This window comes from Bradysia coprophila, unplaced genomic scaffold, assembly GCF_014529535.1.
Source record: "Bradysia coprophila strain Holo2 unplaced genomic scaffold, BU_Bcop_v1 contig_145, whole genome shotgun sequence".
NCBI classification, from domain to species: domain Eukaryota; kingdom Metazoa; phylum Arthropoda; class Insecta; order Diptera; family Sciaridae; genus Bradysia; species Bradysia coprophila.
The window spans coordinates 228,341-248,159 of NW_023503416.1; the positions used below are offsets into that span (position 1 = coordinate 228,341).

The 19,819-nt window shown below is 33.0% G+C and overlaps 1 long non-coding RNA gene across 1 annotated transcript; it reads right to left on the bottom strand.

Annotated features, from left to right (window-relative positions):
- Positions 1–2,100: 2,100 nt before the first annotated feature.
- Positions 2,101–18,851, bottom strand: LOC119074218. Its single transcript, XR_005087158.1, has 3 exons — positions 18,700–18,851; positions 6,599–6,604; positions 2,101–2,112 (listed from the first exon to the last, which is right to left on the bottom strand). It is a non-coding gene; the product is annotated as an uncharacterized LOC119074218 (long non-coding RNA).
- Between the last annotated feature and the right edge of the window lie 968 nt (positions 18,852–19,819).

Here is a 19,819-nt window from a genome sequence, read left to right on the forward strand (position 1 = left end):
AATATTTTTAATTGAACCAAAATAAACAGTTAAGGTCCGATACGTATAATACGACATATTCATAAAGCGATCGGTCTTTATATCAAAAATTTAAATTCAAGCTCGGTCTTGACAGATTTGCCCAAATTGGATCTTTCATTAAACCATTAAAAGTGCAACGAAGCGGAAAAATATTAATGTCAAACCAGCATCATTATCTGTAGCAATAAATAATTCGTAATTTATTTATTAATAAGCGCAAAGATGTTGATTTGTGGCATACACAATTTTTCTTAAAGATATAAAGTTAATTTATTATCCGACACAGTTTGAGGTAAATAATTACGTACGCACAAGTGTTTGTAACACCTACATTAGGAATGCATGACCAGAACAATAACCAACAAATCGAAATGGAAAAGATGTAATTGTTGGCTGTAAAAATGTTGGTTCGTAAAGTGATGTGGTCAGACTTTTTAGCTTTGATCTACGAAATGTTTTTATTTGAAGTATACTACGGAACCAAGATGAAACCATTGTTTTGTTAGGTTACCATCAAACTTAAAGCAATTTTGTATCTAGCTTCCTTTAGCGATATGAGGCAATAATTTATATACTCAGTGAACACTTCAATTCCGAAAAATAAAAAACTTTTTACTTTAAGAGTGATCTCGCCAAAACTTGAACCAATTTTGGTGAAAATAAATACAATGGTTCGGCAATCCAGGCAAGCTATAGCTCGTTTGAATCGTCTTTCAATTATAAGAAATAAGTATCTTTAAGTTTTTCTGTTAGTTTTTCATTTTCTGGGTGAACACGTGAAAAGTGATACCATGTTAAGGGGTGGTGAAAACAGTTTTTTTGTGATAGCTCAAGATAGACATGTTTCTAAAAGTTGAAAATTTGTAGGAATATAGGCCTTTGTTAGACCTTCATAAAGAGTATAATCATCGGTATGGGCCACCACCCGTTCTGGACTTATGACTCAAAATATGGTCAATGTTTAGACAGCCCTACTGGCTTGCAACATAATTTATCCGCGGAACTGACTATAGGGTTTTGTAGCCGGACTTACCCTCTTTCGTTCCACATATAATAAACCTCAGATAAATTCTGTTGCAAGCCATAAAGTTAGTCGAAGTAGACTGTCGCTCCAGGAGACCAATATTGTTCAGTGTTGTCAACTTGCTTTTGGTCTTCAAACAGGCTGGAGCGATGGAAATGAAATAAACTAAATCAAAATTACATGTTCAGCTCGAAATTGTCCTAAACCGAGCGAACATTGGTCTTGAAAATGTTGCTTTCCTCCTACGTCGTAGTAGGTGGAAAACCTCTTTCCTTTGACTTCACAAAATGAACAGAAACTCAATTGCTTGCTACGAATGTAGGTTTATTGTAAAGCAGAACGGGTGGCGGCCCATACTGATGATTATACTCTTTATGAAGGTCTGTCAAAGGCCTATATTCCTACAAATTTTCAACTTTTAGAAACATGTCTATCTTGGGCTATCACAAAAAACTGTTTTCACCACCCCTTGACATGCTATCACTTTTCACGTGTTTACCCCGAAAATGGGAAACTAACCGAAAAAGTAGTTCTATTTCTTAGAATTGAAAGACGATTCAAACGAGCTATAGCTTGCCTGGATCGCCGAACCATTGTTTTCAATTTGGTTCAAGTTTTGGCGACATCACTCTTAAAGCGTCGATCCATCTGTTATCTACAAAGACGACGATAAAAAATAAAGAGCTGTAGCAAATATTCTCTTATATAGCAAAATCGGTGCTAAAATAAACGAAGTAAAAGAATAGGTACCAAATATTCTGAGGCGATGCTTCAAACAAAAGAACTAATATACTTCACAGCCGAATTATGGTTTTCTGCGCCACGGAGTTATTTGGTTTTCAGAACCATTACATGGTATTGCAAAACTTTAATTTTGCCGCAAATAATTATTTCGCTTGAACTCATGTAAAACTGTAAGTGGGAAGAAAATTATCGCGAGTGAAGCGAGTCAAACTTTTTTAAATTGATACGATGTTACCATGTAGGAAATTTTTAAACCTTAAAAAATGACTGTTGAAGATTGTGAAGCAACTTTGCACATACAAAATTTTGTCAATAAAATTGATCTATTACCTCTAACTGGCTTAATATTTGTTAGTCTTATGTTCTTAGCTCCTTAGCCCATCGGTTTAATCCGATCATACGAAAAGAAAGAATTATATGAAGTGAGAAAGTGCAAATACCAATTAGGGTTAGAAGATTCTTCGATGAATCCTAGATCATAAACAGAAACCGATCCACTTTAAAATATTTATGGTAAAATCGGGACAAATCTGAATTTACAGAACAGCCTGAATTGAAATTCAAATTCGATTCTGGCACTACATTCATCGTTATTGAAACTAAGAGTATCTGTTTCTCTTCTTCGTCAATTGCCTCAATTAATTTTTTTTTAAATAAAAAAAATATTTCTGTTTCTGGGACATCGCGTGATTTGACCAAGGTCGCGTATTATGCATGTATATATATTAAGTTAAGCAGCTCACATTACCTACATTATAAATTGATTAATTGGTCACTTCCTGGGTAAAATTATCACATAAAACATGAAATTAATTGTCTCATACACACAATCATCACATCGGCGTATACGATAAACCTAATTCCCAACGGCTCAAAGTTATGTTTCAAAAGTGATGTCGTGACAATTAGACCAAATTAAATTCTTATACTTCTTTTTTTTCTACCTGCTCGGACTTTGATATTCCCGATAAATGGGTGTATGGTAACACGCTATCAATGTACAGTTGTGTACAGTATTTCTGTAACATCCTGAGTAATCTTAGCATTTCTCCATACAGATGTGTAAAATATGATGGCTAATCACGATAAGTAAATTACTTGGTTTTTTTCTCTCTACTTCTCTGAACATTAGGTTGCTATTGATTTTCCTACGCTACAAAAACATGTTACAACAAAACATCATTATACCACAAAACAACCGACTTGGTGCCCATCATCCGAGCAACTTCCATCTTAAGTCCACACATATAAATAAATGTGAACGTCTATTTGCAAATGCTATGAGTACATTAATCGAATGAAGAAGAAGAAGAATAAAAAAGTTAACTGCAAAAACAAAAAACAGAGAAACTTAACCAATTTCCGACCTTAAACAGGACACATCAATCAATCGAGAACTCAAAGATCACATCTTTGTGGTTCATCTCAAAATTCAGAGTGAAACACCGCTCAAATGGATATATATGCAAATTGGATTTATGAACACATCTTTTTGTTGATCGAATCATCAGATATACGGCTGATTTATTGGCTGTATTTGTCTTATTAGCGGTGGGTACAATATATATTGAAAATTATTATGGTTTGAGTCAAATTGACTGGTTTTATGGGAAAAATGCTTTTTTTATCAAATTTTAATCGAATTTTTATTTTCCTTCTGTGTGGGTTAATTTGATATGCAACATTATACTGAGGAGATTTACTATCAAATTGTTTTTATCCCTGCAATACGTGCAGCACTTTCATATGGGTAGCACATTTAATATTCACGTTGGTGTAATATTGGCTGGTAAGTGTCTTCTGGCTGATCATGATAAATATGATATCAATAAATCATTGTAAGAGAATGGAGTCTAGCTGCAGTTCGGAATCGTGTAGTAAAGATTGAAGAGTCGAATGCATGCTTGAAACTTTTTAACTGAATGGAATATATATTTTAGAGCCAAGCTCACAAAATGTTTACATATATTCGAAATCACTGATCCCGCAAACCGGGGGTCGTACTAAGAAAATGGCAAAAATAACTAACAATTTTGGATGGATCAAATTTCACGACAATTATTTCTGATTTAATTTTAGAAGAATTTCACGAGATTTTGTTAAAAAAAATCTGCACAATTACGCAATCGTGCGATCCTGGACACCGACAAGTTTTTTTTATTTGATTACAAACTAAGGCAATCGAACATTTGTTGAAGTATGGATTGTATGTGTAAGCAAACGATCTCAACAAAGCGTTTGTTATCTCTGTTTTGAGAAGATCGTGCTTTGATTTGATTAAAATTGTCAACCATACCTCAAAGTATGTTAATATATTCTGAGGAAAGTTGGGTGGTAATAATTGATGTTTCGCCATGTGTTTCGCCTAAATGTAGGTTAAACATACGAACACAAGTTCATTGTATTTGGGTTACGTCATACGTGTGTAGATCGTTGCAGCACCAAACACACTGCAACTACCCAAATTATGAAGTTTGAGCGAACTTTAGGACGTTACCAATGCGATATAATCGTTAGAAAAAATTCCATGTAGAATTGTCTGACACGGACACGGCGGGGTTGAACAAAAGTTAAATAGAGTCGCGACACCACCTCTGATTTTTTTTCATGTTTTTATTGAGGGACTCCCCGAGTACTATAAGGAACCACATTCAGTTCGCGAATCCATCCAGCCGTTTCGGAGAACCGGCACTCATGGCCGTGCGGGACCGTCGAGTCAATTTAAATAAAGATTGTTGTCGCAACGGATAGATGGACTAATTCTAAGCTAATTCGTGTTAAAATCCCCGGCGAAACTTGAACTCCTATATAATACACAGATTGATCATGTCTGCAACAAGACAATAATGCCTGATCAGCCTGCAGTCTAAGATTTACAACGATACCACACTCGCCATACCAGCCTCACAATAAGTATCTGTTACGACATTTTGTTTGCAGCAAGGTCACTCTACGACGAAATTTTCAATTTATTATCCATCTTCAAGTGCCCGTTCCTTTACTATGAGTGGTATTGTTATCCATTCTTCATAAATAAGTGGCTTAAGCTATTTGGAGCATTTCTTACAATGAATACGTGTATCTGTAGTCGGTTAAAGCTGATTTCCACATATTTTTGTGGTAAAATTCCTCTAACAAGTAGCGAAATCAGCTTTAACCGATTTCAGATACACGTATTCATTGTAAGAAATGCTCCAAATAGCTTAAGCCACTTATTTATGAAGAATGTATAACAATACCACTCTATTTAACTTTTGTTCAGACCCACCGTGGGGAATCGAACTTGGATTATATTGGTGGTACGTAACCACTGGGCCTGTATCGCTATAACTTCATAGGGTACTTGTGAGAGGGTACTTCGGTTTAAAATGACTGAGTCAATAGTCAATTTTAAATGAAGGATGTACATAGAAGCAGAAAATGATATAAAACTAAACCAGATCTGACTAACGACAAGAAATTACACTACACAACATGTTTAATTTAAAGTTGTGATACATGCCTAGCCTAGGCCAAACGTTATTTTCCAATCGATTTTATTTATGATTTCAAATTCAAAATTACAAGGTACCCGCACACGAATCCTTTTTTGTTTGTTAAGAAGTGTGAATTGTACATGTCTATCACAATAATTGACTCTACCTTATATCTAACATAAGACTTCTTCAAAGTTGAAATTATCTTTTGATTTGAAACTAAATAATAATGAGTTCCGTCGAACATTTAATTAAATAATTGCTAACCAGTGTATGTATCGTTGTATCGTTCAATAAACCACTTTTTTTCCCCGGAGTTGTGTGGAATATATAGAGGAAGTTGGATTAGGTGAACTATAAATATTTTATTTATGCTAAGCCTAATTGAAATAAATATAATTGCAGTGGTGAAGCAGTGCCGTTCAAATTAATTTGATTTGGTTGCGTGCTGGTTTCCCGGTTTGAAAATTATTATGAATAATTATTGACCGTCCGTGTTAATGTTTTGTGTTTATAGATTGAATTTTTATATCGAATGCCGTCATTTTTTTCCACTCTATCTTTCTGTTAAATCCATTTATTTTGGATGGATAAGAATCGGTATATTTCAATTAATTCGATATATATTTCAAATTACTTCAAATTAGGAACGGTTCTACATTTGTTAACGAAAAGAAAGAAGAAAAAAACATTGAGGTCAGAAAACATCCAACCGAACTTATACTCTTTTTTTTGATCATAATGATTACACTTTGAAACATCAAAATTTATAAATTGAGAAGACTGCTGGTTCGGACTCTTGTTTCGTTATTCAATTACACATTTTGATTTTATTTTTATTGTTATTTTAAAGATTTTAGAATTATGTATACCAAGGGCACTCACCTGCATTTAATTTTATGTGTTTTTTTTATATACTCGAAATCAAGTTCGTGACGAAAGAAATTAAAAAAATTGAAAAACCGCTTTTAAATAACTCAATAGAATAGAATACTCTTCAAATTATCAAATTATAATTTGTGCCGTAAGTTTGCTCTTTGAATGAATCCGTGATTATAATGTAAAGTTAGTGAATAGTTAGTATTCACATTTTGTTTCAATTTAGGGACCTGTCCGTTCGACCCAACATTTATCAGTTTTTTTTTCAAATAAAATTTTTCACAGACGGCAAGCATTTGGATAGTTATCGAATCTGTTTCACAAACTACGGTTCATACAAAATAATATTTTATTTGCATGGGAAAATCGTAAGACGGGGGTTCCTTACGTACATTTTCTTAAAATTGAAATAAAATCTTTCACCACATTTCTTTAGAATGCTACATAAAGCGACGTTAGCCTTTCCATTTGCTGTCTTATTAGATAACCGTCTGTAATGGTTACTTGTTTACCAGGGGAAATTCCAATAATAGCGAAAGTTTGAGCCCAGAGCGAAGCGAGAATCGCAATTTGCTCGAGTTGGAATTTCCTATTTTCTCCCCTCGGTAAACACACAATTTGTCATCCGACCGTAGCGTGAATAACCGTTTTTATCCACGAACCAACACATCAATTTGTTTCACCATTTTTCGAAATCGAACCAAAATGACAGTTGCAAAAGAATAAAACCCTTGTTGAAACAAGAGTTGAAAAAAGACATAAATTGTTTGCTCCACAAATATTTAAAATATTTAAAAAATGAAACATAAGAAATTTGAGTTTCGGACGACAACTGGACTGTTTAGGTGCTAGACAGTCCACGTAATGAGGTTAGATAGGTTATTGATACGCGTTACAAACGCTCCAAACGAGACTTACAAGTAACACTGACATTATCATTTAGTCGTAGCACAAAAACAGAATCATTGTAATTTTCAGTCTCCGCCTGGTGATTGTGAACAGTGACGTTCCATAACCTCGCAATCAAACATACGGCTATTCATATTCATCTGTTATCGATAACTACGACAAAAATAATGACAAGCTCTGGGTTATATAGTTTTTTATATAATAAAATTCATGTTAAAAAAAATTGAAGTACAAGATTTGAAATCAATATATTAAAAATACTTTGATCGATGGAAGTAATAGACAATACTCCATTAAGCAGATTGTATTTATGTAATCTGCACAGGTTTCTCTCAAAGTAGATATATTTTGGTTTCTCCAAGTTATGACTCACAAACCAAGTTTTACTTTAAAAGTAACACATTTTTTGCGTGCTTTTAACTTTTTCAAAAAAAGATTTTGGTTCAGAGAAATCATCAAAAAACGAATATTTGTCCGCTTAAATTTAGGCTACAAATTTGCAATCATTGCTCCATTGCTCTTGGAGCCAGCTGCTAACAATAAAACTTACAGCTTTTGGTTCTCGCAAAGTAATAACATTAAGTCTGGCAGGAATGATATTCAAATAATCATCTCATAGTTTTTCTTCAGTTCGTTTTAACTCAATTTGAATGAAACTCCATTCAAAGTTCAACCAATTTCAGTTCTAAGCCCAGTTCAATTAAAAGATGACAATCTGATGATAGTCGGAATCCAAAAATTCCATGGGCACCAGGACATGTTTGAAAATGACAGTGCCACACTGTCATCTAGCGTAACTCTATGCTTCGAACTGAAATTTGTTGAACGTTGAATAGTGTCTCATTCAAATTGAATTAAAACGAACTCAAGAAAAACTATGAGATGATTGTTTGAATATCATTCCTGCCAGACTTAATGTTATTAATTACGTTAAAGTACGTGAATGGAAGACTTAAATGTGAATTTATTATTGGGTTGTTATTATAAAACATATGTAATGTTACTAGTTAACCTGACTCAATTACCATTTTTCATTGAGCGAACAGTTGTCTATTGTATTGGATATAAACTTCAATAATTGCACGTAAATAGCACATAATTATTGGTAACCCACCCAACCTCTTTTTTGTACTTCTTCATTTCAATAATTTTCTATGGCATGAATAAAAATAAAAAAAATCAACAACAACATGTCTAATTAATGAGTTTAACATATTATTTTGTGCGCATACAAGAGGCGCGCAATTGTAAATAGAAAATATATTTAACAAAAAAAAATTCTCTCTTGTGGAAATACTGCTCAAACATTGACAAAATTCTAATTGAATAATGGAAATGAATTGTTAAATGGTGGCTACCAGAATTAACTATGATATAAGTGTTGTTAGCGGTTCGAATTTTTCTTTTTTGTTTCTTGGCAGTATGGTGTGTTGTGTGTTGACAACTGTCTTTTATTCAACACAATTTTTTTTTGTATATTCGTAGATATATTGACTGTTAAATTATTATATTTTTTTCTTCATCAGTGTGTAAAGAAAAATATGTTTGAACAAAAGATAAAAATTATTTATGCAAAGATACAGGCGTGCTAGAGGTTCGAAAATGTTTTTTCAAACAGTCACAGCCTAATTGATCAATTAATTTTCGTGTTGTTATTGAATTCATAATTAGATGTTAGAGGTTGTGTAAATTTTATTATTGTAAGAAGAGAATATGGTGTTGGAAATATAATTGACTTAAAATACCAAGTGTTTAAATATTTTCACGTTATTAGTGCGTTATTGTATGGCGCACCTATAATGGTCCATAAGGAAAACATTCAACACGTTTCAAGCTTCTAACAGATATCTTCATCATTTGCAGCTCATTAAATATTATTCGCAAAGATGTTGTAACGTCAACAAATACATCTTTGTACAAACCCTGGGCTTAAATATCACCTCAACGATTTTTAATTTAATTTTCTTAAGATCACAGCGCACATCAGTGAAAATATACATGCGTGTACATTGAATAGGAGCAAGGAAGTAATTTTTTTACAGCTTATGATTCGGATAAGTTGTGGTTACAATGGCTACATCAGTAAATAACTATCTTCCAAGCGTACACTGACAGAAAAATAAACAGCGGTCACTGGTAATGTACGTCCCCAGGTAATGTATTTTCATAACATTATCTGTGACAGGTAATATTTTATAAAATTAGCTGTGACTGGTAATGTAAAAGTTTAACTTCGATAGTAAATTTGCAAATAAAAAAAAAGTTGTACGCGCTGGATTCGATCCGGGGACCCTCAGATCATGAGTCTAGTGCGTTGTCACTCAGCCATTCAGTACTTAACGTTTCATAGTTTTATTGTGGATATAGGCTAAAACATTACCAGTCACAGCTAATGTAGGTTACCCACCACAGATAATGTACATTACCTGCCACAGCTAGTATTTGACGGATATATTATCTGTAACAGGTAATTCTTCACAGATAGCCTACTTACAGGAAGCTTTGGGGCACGTTACCAGTCACAGATAATTTATTTCTATAACATTACCTGTGTCAGCTAACTTTTCGTAACATTACCATCTGCAGGTAATCATTTTGAAAAGATTATCTGTCACAGGTAATGTGAAAAAATATTTTTTGTCAGTGTATATTGTCTCAGATGTCGTCTATTATCTGTTGTCGAAAGAGACGATCACAAATAACGATGATCAATAGCTAATTCCATTTTATAAAGGAAAATATTTTAAAATGTATGTTAAAACTAATGAAGTAATAGATTTTACATCAGTCAAAATACTTGTAGAATAACGGAAGTAGTAGAATCGATAAGTGTACTGGTGATATACATGCTGTTTGTCAATCCTAAGACGTAAAGAATAACAAAAAATATTGAAAAATAGTTCAAGTTGGCGATTAAGTTAGCATATTTGTTTGTGTATTTATAGCATCCGATAAAGTGTCAAATTGAACCAAATGATATAATGGGTCTATCGTTCCACCAATCCACTTTCACGTCATATCGAGGCATAATTCATTATTGTAAATGTTAGGTCATAAATTCATATAATATCCCTATATGTGTCAAAAAAGAAGTAAGCGAAAGGACGTTACACTTATCCATTAAAACCACAAAATATACGGTCTTCATATACAATAATACACGAGAAAAAAAATCTTTGATCTTCACCTGCTTCCCAAATGTACATCATTCATTCTTGCGTATGTGTATATATATCTGTATGCCATAATCTACCTCCGAAAAATGTTGTTAAGTGTGCAATTATGGAATTTAGTTTTTATACCTGAAAAAAAAATTCTAATTTTCAGTAAACAAGGTGTGTTTATACTTTTTTGTTTTCGTTTTATGCCTCATAATATTTACAATTTATTACGCTTTATCAATTTTCAATAATCGAAAGTGTTTTTAGGTAATTTTTGACACTCTAGGCATTATCACAATGACGCTTTACTGTCTCTTATGGACTTTATAAAATACCAACCATTGTTACGTGTGTTGATAGTATCGTATAGATACAACGGCTGAAAATTGTTAGTTGTGTATGAGATGAGTGAATCTACCGCTTATATTCTATTCTGTTTTATATTCTGAATACAAAATAGGGTCAATAACAGTTGCATGGCCCAGTCAGATTATAACATTAAAATGACGTTCACTGACCCTCTGAGGCCGATATGTCCAATACAACATCTCCTAGAGAGGCTGGTATTTTCATTTAGTAAATTCACTACTTGACGTAAAGTATTTTACGTCTTAAGTTTTGCTATTTAAGACCGCATATATTCAGAGTATATCACTTAATTGTGTTGTTACTATTGACAATTTACCCGTCGCTAAAAGCTTGTTTACTTCCATCAACACTAAGAAGGCTGTTCACCTTTAACTACTTAAAGACAACACAAATGGTTCATCCGTTTCTGTTGAATATGGTATTATCTCATCCACCAATCACCATTTTTTCTAGTCCACAGCTTTTGTTCAATTCACAATCTTATATCTTACACCTGATAAAAGCTGAAACAGCAGCATGTCTTTTTGTGAACTGAATGCTCAATCCACCTTTTACTCTTCAAATAGCATCTTACTGCTATCGACCTCTATTTCATTGAAATGATTTACCAGAAATTAGTCTTCGTGAACGAAAATAGAATTCTTTTACGTCTCTCAACATTTCTTTTAGCCTTCCATGCAATGGTGAGTTTAACGTTCGGCCCGTTGAAATGTCTCCACGTACATATACACGAAGTATAACAGAAAACGTATTATACTTAAATGCACCCTGGTGCTATTTAATTAATTTTGACGAAAAAAAAAGTTTTATAATTATGCTTGATCGAGCATGCAAATTTTGAGGTATTGTTGTCCAAAAATTAGTAATTATCTAAACGTAAGATTTAGCTCAGTGGGTAGGTTGAATTATACAACGGAAAATTTGTAATGTTTAGATTGGAAATTCGGTTTTAGTAAATTGTATTTTGTGGGTATTACGCGATGTTAACAATGGAATAAAGTTTTTTTTTTCGAATGGATCATGACATGTAATTTTGATGGTGAAATTATAGGTTGGGGGCATAAGACAGTTTGGTTAGAAATAAATAGAAAAAAGTCGAAATACCTAATTTATAAATTAAATGTTTTATTTGTGTAATGTAACGACCGGCCACAAAACACAGCTGTTCAGATTATATTATTAAACTGGTGCTTCATGTAAACTCAAATTTATTATTCATTCGATGGGATCAGATTTTAGAGAGTACTTTTTCATATGATTGCTTTTACAATCAGTACTCTTCACTGAATATTTTGGCGTAAGTCTGTAATTATTAAAAGTTTCAAGCTCGTCTAATTCCACAACCATTTTTTTTTTGATTGAATATAGTGAGAAGGTTGAAGACTCTCCTAGCAAGAAAACAATTATATCGAACCCTAAAACCGTTCCCTACATTGGATGCTTTTCCTTTCAGACATAAATGTTGGGCTTCTCTAAGAATCAGTTGTGAAAATGTTATTTTTAAGCTCAGAACAGGTCAGGTTTATCATTATCTATGCTTGATACAGTTCATTTAAATCGTTGACGAGATCAACCTGTCACTTTTTTGAACGAGAGTATCAGGTTGACCTGTAACCTCAACTATAGTGTGCGGGTGGCGGGACATTTCCACACCGTCAATATCGTCAGGAACGATATTATCGTTTTTTTGGACGATACTATCGTCTAAAAAACGATAATATCGTTTTTAGACGATAGTATCGTCCAAAAAAACAATAATATCGTTTTTTGGACGATAGTATCGTCTCAAAATCGATATTATCGTTTTTTAGACGATACTATCGTCCAAAAAAACGATATTATCGCCCAAAAAATTTTCATCCAGGACGATAATATCGTCTAAATTGAAAAATTCTAAAATATTGTCTGGACGATAGTATCGTTTTCTTGTCGATATTATCGTTCAAAAAACGATATTATCGTTTTCTGGACGATATTACCGTTCTAGAAAATCTAATGGATATTTTCGTTTTCTGTACGATAATATCGTCCAAAACGATAATATCGTCCTTGGCGATATTATCGTTTTCTTAAAAAAACGATAATATCGCCCAGGACGATATTATCGTTTAGTTTTGGGTGGTAATATTGTCCAGGACTCAATTTTACTCAGAGGTGCAGCAAGAACCGAATTCTCTTCCAAAATATCGAAAAACAATTGTCAGAGGAAATCACCTACACATCAGTGTTTAAAAAAGGCGTTTAGTTCGTCCCTAAATAATTCATCTTTTTACGAAATGAATACCAACTTTGATTGTACATAAAAAGCGTTTTAACACGCCGAGCGATCCGGCCCATTGCCCCGGAGCGAAGCGGATTGCCGCAATGCGAGCCGGGCGCCAGAACGGTGTCGGAACTTAGGAGTTATTTTTTTTTCTCGCATCGTCTCATAATTAGTCTGTGTAATTTTTCTATATAAAATTTAAATTTACGGAACCAAATGAACCAATTTTTAATATATATTTGTCGTCTATAAAAAGGTGTTTATCTACAAGATTTTGTGTTTCGTCTTCAACAACCATCCAGAACGATAATATCGCCCAGGACGATATTATCGTCTAGAATTTTTATTTTAAATAAATTAAAAACGATATTATCGTCCTGGACGATATTATCGTCTCAAATTTAAAAAAATAAATTAATTAAAAACGATATTATCGTCCCAAAAATTATCGCCCAGGACGATAATATCGTCCGAAATACGGAAAAATAGCGTCCAGCGGATATTTTCATCCAGGACGATGTTATCGTCAAAAAAACGATATTATCGTTTTTTGAACGATAATATCGTTTTTTAGACGATAGTATCATCTAAAAAACGATCGTCCAAAAAACGATACTATCGTTTTTTAGACGATACTATCGTCTAGAAAACGATAATATCGTTCCTGACGATATTGACCGTGTAGTTATGTCGCCTCATCTAGTGTGCGTCACCCCTCGGAAATATCTTAGTTTTTTGTTGATGAAAGCTGGACAGTTACAGAGGTAATATTCGGTTGTGCCAGTGTGATATCCACATAGATCACATCCTGGGCCCTTTCATTTAGTTGTGAGATGTTTATTAGACCCATAGTGTCCGGTTGTTACGCCGGTAAATGTTTTCAGTATTATGGTGTTCCCTATACCCTCACTATATGAATGTGACGTGCCTGTTGTAGGTCGATTGGTATGCTTAGTGCACCGGTTCTGGCTAGTTCGAGTGTGATTTCGTTATCTCAAACGCCTTGATGTGGCGACTTAAAGCTAAATGATGCTAGCGCATTTTGTTCATACAAATTGATACATTTTTGCTAGTAATATTGTTCTCGATGAGAACATGACACCCTTCTATGATTGTTCTGACCTCGGTTTCAGGTTCAAAATCAGGAACCAGTTTCAGGTCAAGTGAGGATCCACGTAACTTCAGTTCAGGCTCCTATTGACCTCACCTGTCCTTGCTCTCTGTTTTAGACTGTTTTAGACTGATAAGAACACGTTAAGCGTCCTTAAATATGGAAATACATTACCCACACAGCTAAAATGAAAATGATCTTGCATAAACATTGAAGACAAAAGAGTTTAAGGTCAAATCGCATATAAACAGAAGAGATTCCAATATGAATTGAACCAAGAATATTCATTAATTGATGTCTTTCGATTGCCAAGTGTAGGTTTTTTTTTCTCTGTACCTTCAATTTTAATAAATGGATGATGTATTGTCTACGAAATGTTGCACCAAACTTTAAGCTCAATTAAAATGTTTAATTTGAATAAATAATCGAATGGTAATCATTGTTTACGCAAATTGAGCCTCATTGAATTGATAATTTGAATTTTTGATAATTCCATTCGAAATTAATTAATTTTTTTTTTGAATTATTTATAAACATTTTAAGCTCATGCATGTTTAATAAATTATTAATAATTTCTTGTTTTTGCCAATTGATTCCATATGGTGTAGCTACGTCAGGGTTTCATAATGCAAACATAAAAAGTAAAAATTTAAATCAATTATATATGCACACCGACATTATACGTACCGTAATGTTACATGGAGCTTAATTTGTATTATAATGTACATGATTTTCCATCCAGACAATTTAATAGACAAAATTTAGTCAGGCAAACCATATGTGATCTTATGCATATAAAGATCTTAAAATTCATACCGTTACGACTATGTGTGACATTTTTCTCTTTTTATTTATTCGACGGATTTATGCAGCAATTACGCATGCACGAACGTGTGAGTAATCAATCCACGTACGTCGTATCCATAGCTATATTGTAAATCGGCTGATTGAAACCATCAGTTGTACTTACAAACTTACAAATCGTTTCGCTCTTTCAAAGCTTTCACCGTTCTGTCTACAAAACAAATCAAATTCGTTTCACTGTCCTAACACAGGTCATTTTGATTGGAACTACTTGCTCGTACGTTGGGATCTTTTTTTTATATTTAAAAATATCATTAGTTCCATCGTGACAATAACCGAATATGATTTCTGAAGAAGGATGCTTTTGCTTAGCCGACAATCCTAGGCATTTTGTTGGTATCAACAATTTATTCTATGACAATGACAAAATACCTCGCTTCAGCCTATTATTTGGTGTTAATAAAGCAATGCTGAAGCGTGTTAAATGAAATATTAAAAGTTATTTATACAATATACGTCATCCGAATGTCATACTTGGATAATCGGTCCTCTCATCGTTGACAAAAGTCTTGACGTGGTTATTAAGCTGCATTCAACAAAAGATTTTATTTTAGTATTTTGCCGACATAAATATTATACCACCACTAGACAGATTACGTGCTATTGTTGCATGCAATAATAGGTGAAGAGAATAATATGATCCGAGTTTGAGTTGATAGAACAAAGTTGATGATAATATTACAAAAATTCCAGGACATTTTATTCATTGTTTTATTAGAGGCAGAGATAATCCAATACGACTTACATGTATATATTTCTAGACGAGCAGAGCATGCATATATCATGATCATGTTGATAGGTTAGAAATAACAAATAAAAATCAGATTCAAAGAGTTGTGTGTGGTCTTTATAGTATAGAGAAGCAGGTGTAGCACTTTGTTTTTACATTTATATTCAAACATGCAAATGCTCCAGAAATGTCTCGTTTATGCTTAAATAAACCGTTGACATAAATTTGGTTGTAATTAATTGATAATGCAGCCGAAAAGAAACGAAAACGAACTTAGTCAATACAGGGAATCTTGAAGTGGTTCTGTGTATAATTTTTGTGTATAACAACAGTTCTATGTGCAGAACAATTGGTTGTGAGTTTCCATCATACAAAGACAATATTTTCAGCAAAACTTTTTCTTGTGAGACCTGTCAACAATACTTGCTTGGTAATGGAAATAAGCTATTTAACCAAATGTATACTCAAATATTATCCGTATGTTTGTTCCAAACAACAATAAACATAAAGAAGAAGCGTTTGTAATCTTAATCGATTGACGCTTTTGTCGACTTTATTATTTGTTTCGTTTAATGTTTTTTTTGGTCATAATTTATTCAATTCTTAAAATTTATTCTCCTGCATAATGGATAAACGATAAATTCTGTTAAGTCGTATCACTTATCTTACCCAGAACGTGATCACCTTTTCAGTGAGAAAAATCGACAGATATATTCATGCTTCGTAATATATTACGGCAAAATAGGCAAGCAATTATCTAAATCGTTTATATTGTGGAATGCATTCGACGATTAAGTATTTCAATTTCACATTACGTATTATATATGTACACACACACACACCAAGCGTATCCCAGCAACTTATTACAAGAAAAATAAGTTTCCCACATTATGAACATATTTTAGAATACACATTGCATACGAGCATTTATTTACAATAAACAGCAATTTTACTAAAGTATAAAATCAATGTTGCTCACAGGTAATATAACTATAAACAGTATCTTTAACACGCAATCATCTCTTTCAAAAAATTATTTTATTTTAAAAAGTTGAACTGATTTTTCTTTTTTTTAAACTAAACAATAAAGTTGATGTCAGGTGCTCATAAACTTCCCATGGACCCATTGATGAATAAAAAAAACGAAAAATATCGTGCTTACATACGTCCATCCACATACATACGTAATACGTATAACTAAAACGTTTGAATGTGTGGTGGTTCACGGGTGCAATTCTGGATAATGACGAATGATTCGTGATTTCTTTCAATTTTAATAAGTTACGGTATGGTATAATATTGTGGTTGGTGTATTTAATTTTTAATAGCATTGAATGTTAAGCAAGTTGTATATTGAATGCTAATAATTTCTTATTCTTCTAAAGAAAGTAATGTCGAACATATGCATGAGGTAAACAAAATAAAGGCATTTCGGTAAAAGAAAAATTTAGGTCGCTTAAACCAAGAAATTATGTGGTTACAATCCCTTCAAAAGTTTTACTGTATGCATATGCAGTAGACAGTAATCACAGATTGAACCTGTATTGTTGCAAAGCCACATTCCCACATTTACCATAGTGGAGAAAACATTGAACAAGAATGGATAAATTGAAGTCGATTACTAACAATCTGAGAATATCTTTTTGTCCCATCTGTTGTAACCTTCGTAATTAACCAGTTCCATATGTCCCATGATCTAAATTTATGGGGAACACATAAGTCATAACACAACTGGTAAGTATACCACAAGCCCACAGATAACATATTTTGTCAATCTTTTGACGAGGTGTCCATCGTATTCTTCACCCTATTAGATGACCACAACCCTATCTTTCATTTAATTTCAAAATTTAAAATTTTGACTGTGCCTATCCTACGCATTTTACGAGAAAAGTGAAAGTGTTCTAGTCTTTTTTTCTAGCAAAACTATCAACTGTGGCGATCTACGTATGATCAGCTTTTTAATTTCAAAAGAATATACACACTACAGTTGATGCCAGAGATACCTATAACGTATTTCCTGCAAAACGTTCTCATCCCATTTCTATTAACTTAATGATCGTATTTGATCGTCCTATTTATTGTTACAGAAAACAGCTTCTACCTCACACACTGAATTGAACTGCATTTAAGTAATCAGAGTCAATATCCATAAACATATAGCTATAACACACAGTCTTTTGTAAATTTTTTTCATTATCATTTCACGCCTATATAATTTGATTGTGGTTTTAGTAAATATTTCTCCTTTTCCTATAATTTTATTATTATTTTTCTTTTCTTCAATAATAAATATCGTTTTACATTGTACAAATTATAGATATATTATACATCCATCGCTAACACATCTACAAGACACACAGATGTGAAATAATAGCGGTCGATCATATTTTAAAGAAAACCCGCCACTTCGAATTGTTTTCTTCGATTTGATTTTGACATGTTTGGAATACTGAACTGATGTGATGCTTTAATAATAATAAGAAATTAGAAGCTGCTAAATTATTAATCGATTGTGAAGGTGTGCTATTGATGTTAAATGATATGGGTCTGTTGTAAAAATGGTTTAACATTATTTTTCATAAGACAATGCTCTTTTTTTGTCGTTTTATTATTCGTCATACATTCAGTGTTACGAAATGGACAGATCGTGAGAAATTACAATCCATTTGATTTCTGAGAATAATTATTGAAGTCTTGCTTTTTTGATAATAAATTTACTTAGACAGTCGTCGCTCTGTGCCACCCGTGACAATATGGTTGAATGGTATTTAATGATTAAATAGTTTTATCAGAATGGAAGACGTGTTAACAGCACTTGGTATTCTTCAAATAATCCAATATCCCTACAATGGAATCGTTACTAGTTTTTTCGTAGTTTTATTGGAAAGAGACAGAAGTTTCGCGAGTGATGTCTATATATAAATAGTTAAATGCAGAAAGGGAACATGTCATATTAGCGAATTATAAGAAAAATGAAATTTGTATTTTTTACTGCTGTTGGTACGTACAAGTAGATCTATTTTTCTTTTCGATTGATAATCCTAAATATGTTTTACTTACACCGTGTGTTAAGCGAAAATAGTAACAAAATTTAATTTAAATTTTCTTACATAAGACATTCGACCACTGTTTCGATCTGAGAGACATTAATATGCAGTTCAAAAATAATATTTTTCATCAGGCCATGGCGACAGAGGTACTCGATACAATGCTCTAAGAACACTATACCGATTTGCACACGAACAAGTCTAGCGAATCATAGTTGAAATGAAGTTTCAACTCATCACCAAACTTGCTAACTCGTGGCCAGGCCAGTCAGTGGTTTTTTTACCAAAAGCCCCCACATATGGGCGAACCAAGGCAAAGTTTGCACATATGTTTGTATATTTGCACATATGTATATTTTTCTTCTTATAATTCGATAATGTGACATGTCTCATTTCTTCATTTAACTATGCAATTGCTCAGGCTGCAAGATACAAAGAGCTAAAGCCAATAACATCATATTTATGCTCCATTTAAAACATTGAAGGCTCAGGGCCTGTACATGTTTCCGTTTTAATCTGTTAAATATTGTTGTCAATCAACTAAACATTTAATTCAGGATAAATCAATTAATTACATAAAAATAAAAAATAAAAACAAGTAAATCATTAATTCATATATTCGCCATGACCACTAGGGGGGTCCAAAATCGCATGGGAAAATAAAAGTGTCGATGGAGTTGGTGAACCCCGCGGAAAACAAACCTTTATGTCTCCCTGATAAAAAATGTATATGGGTGCGATGCGATCCGTGATTCGCAAGGACGACATATGTGGAAAAACACGAAAATTGATGAAAATATGTGTTCAAAAAAAATTGAACGTAACTAACAGATGTTGGACTTGTGCGTTTCGAAATTTTTGATCGCTGATATCTTTTTACGAGAGCCCTTTTTGAAAAATGTACGACCACATTTTCGAGTAAAAATATGTCAGCTTTGAACAAAAAATAAAATTGTCTGTGAAAATTTCATGTGCTTTGAGAAAACTGTACCGATGCCCCAAATTTGCATCAAAGGTACACTTTTCTCAAAGCACATGGAACTTTCACAGACAATTTTATTTTTTATTCAAAGCTGACATGTTTTTACTCGAAAATGTGACGTACATTTTTTAAAAGGGGCTCTCGTAAAAAGATATCAGCGATCAAAAATTTCGAAACGCACAAATGTAGGCTACAATTTCAGCGTACGCTCGGAAGCTCTTAAGGTGAGTTAGTTA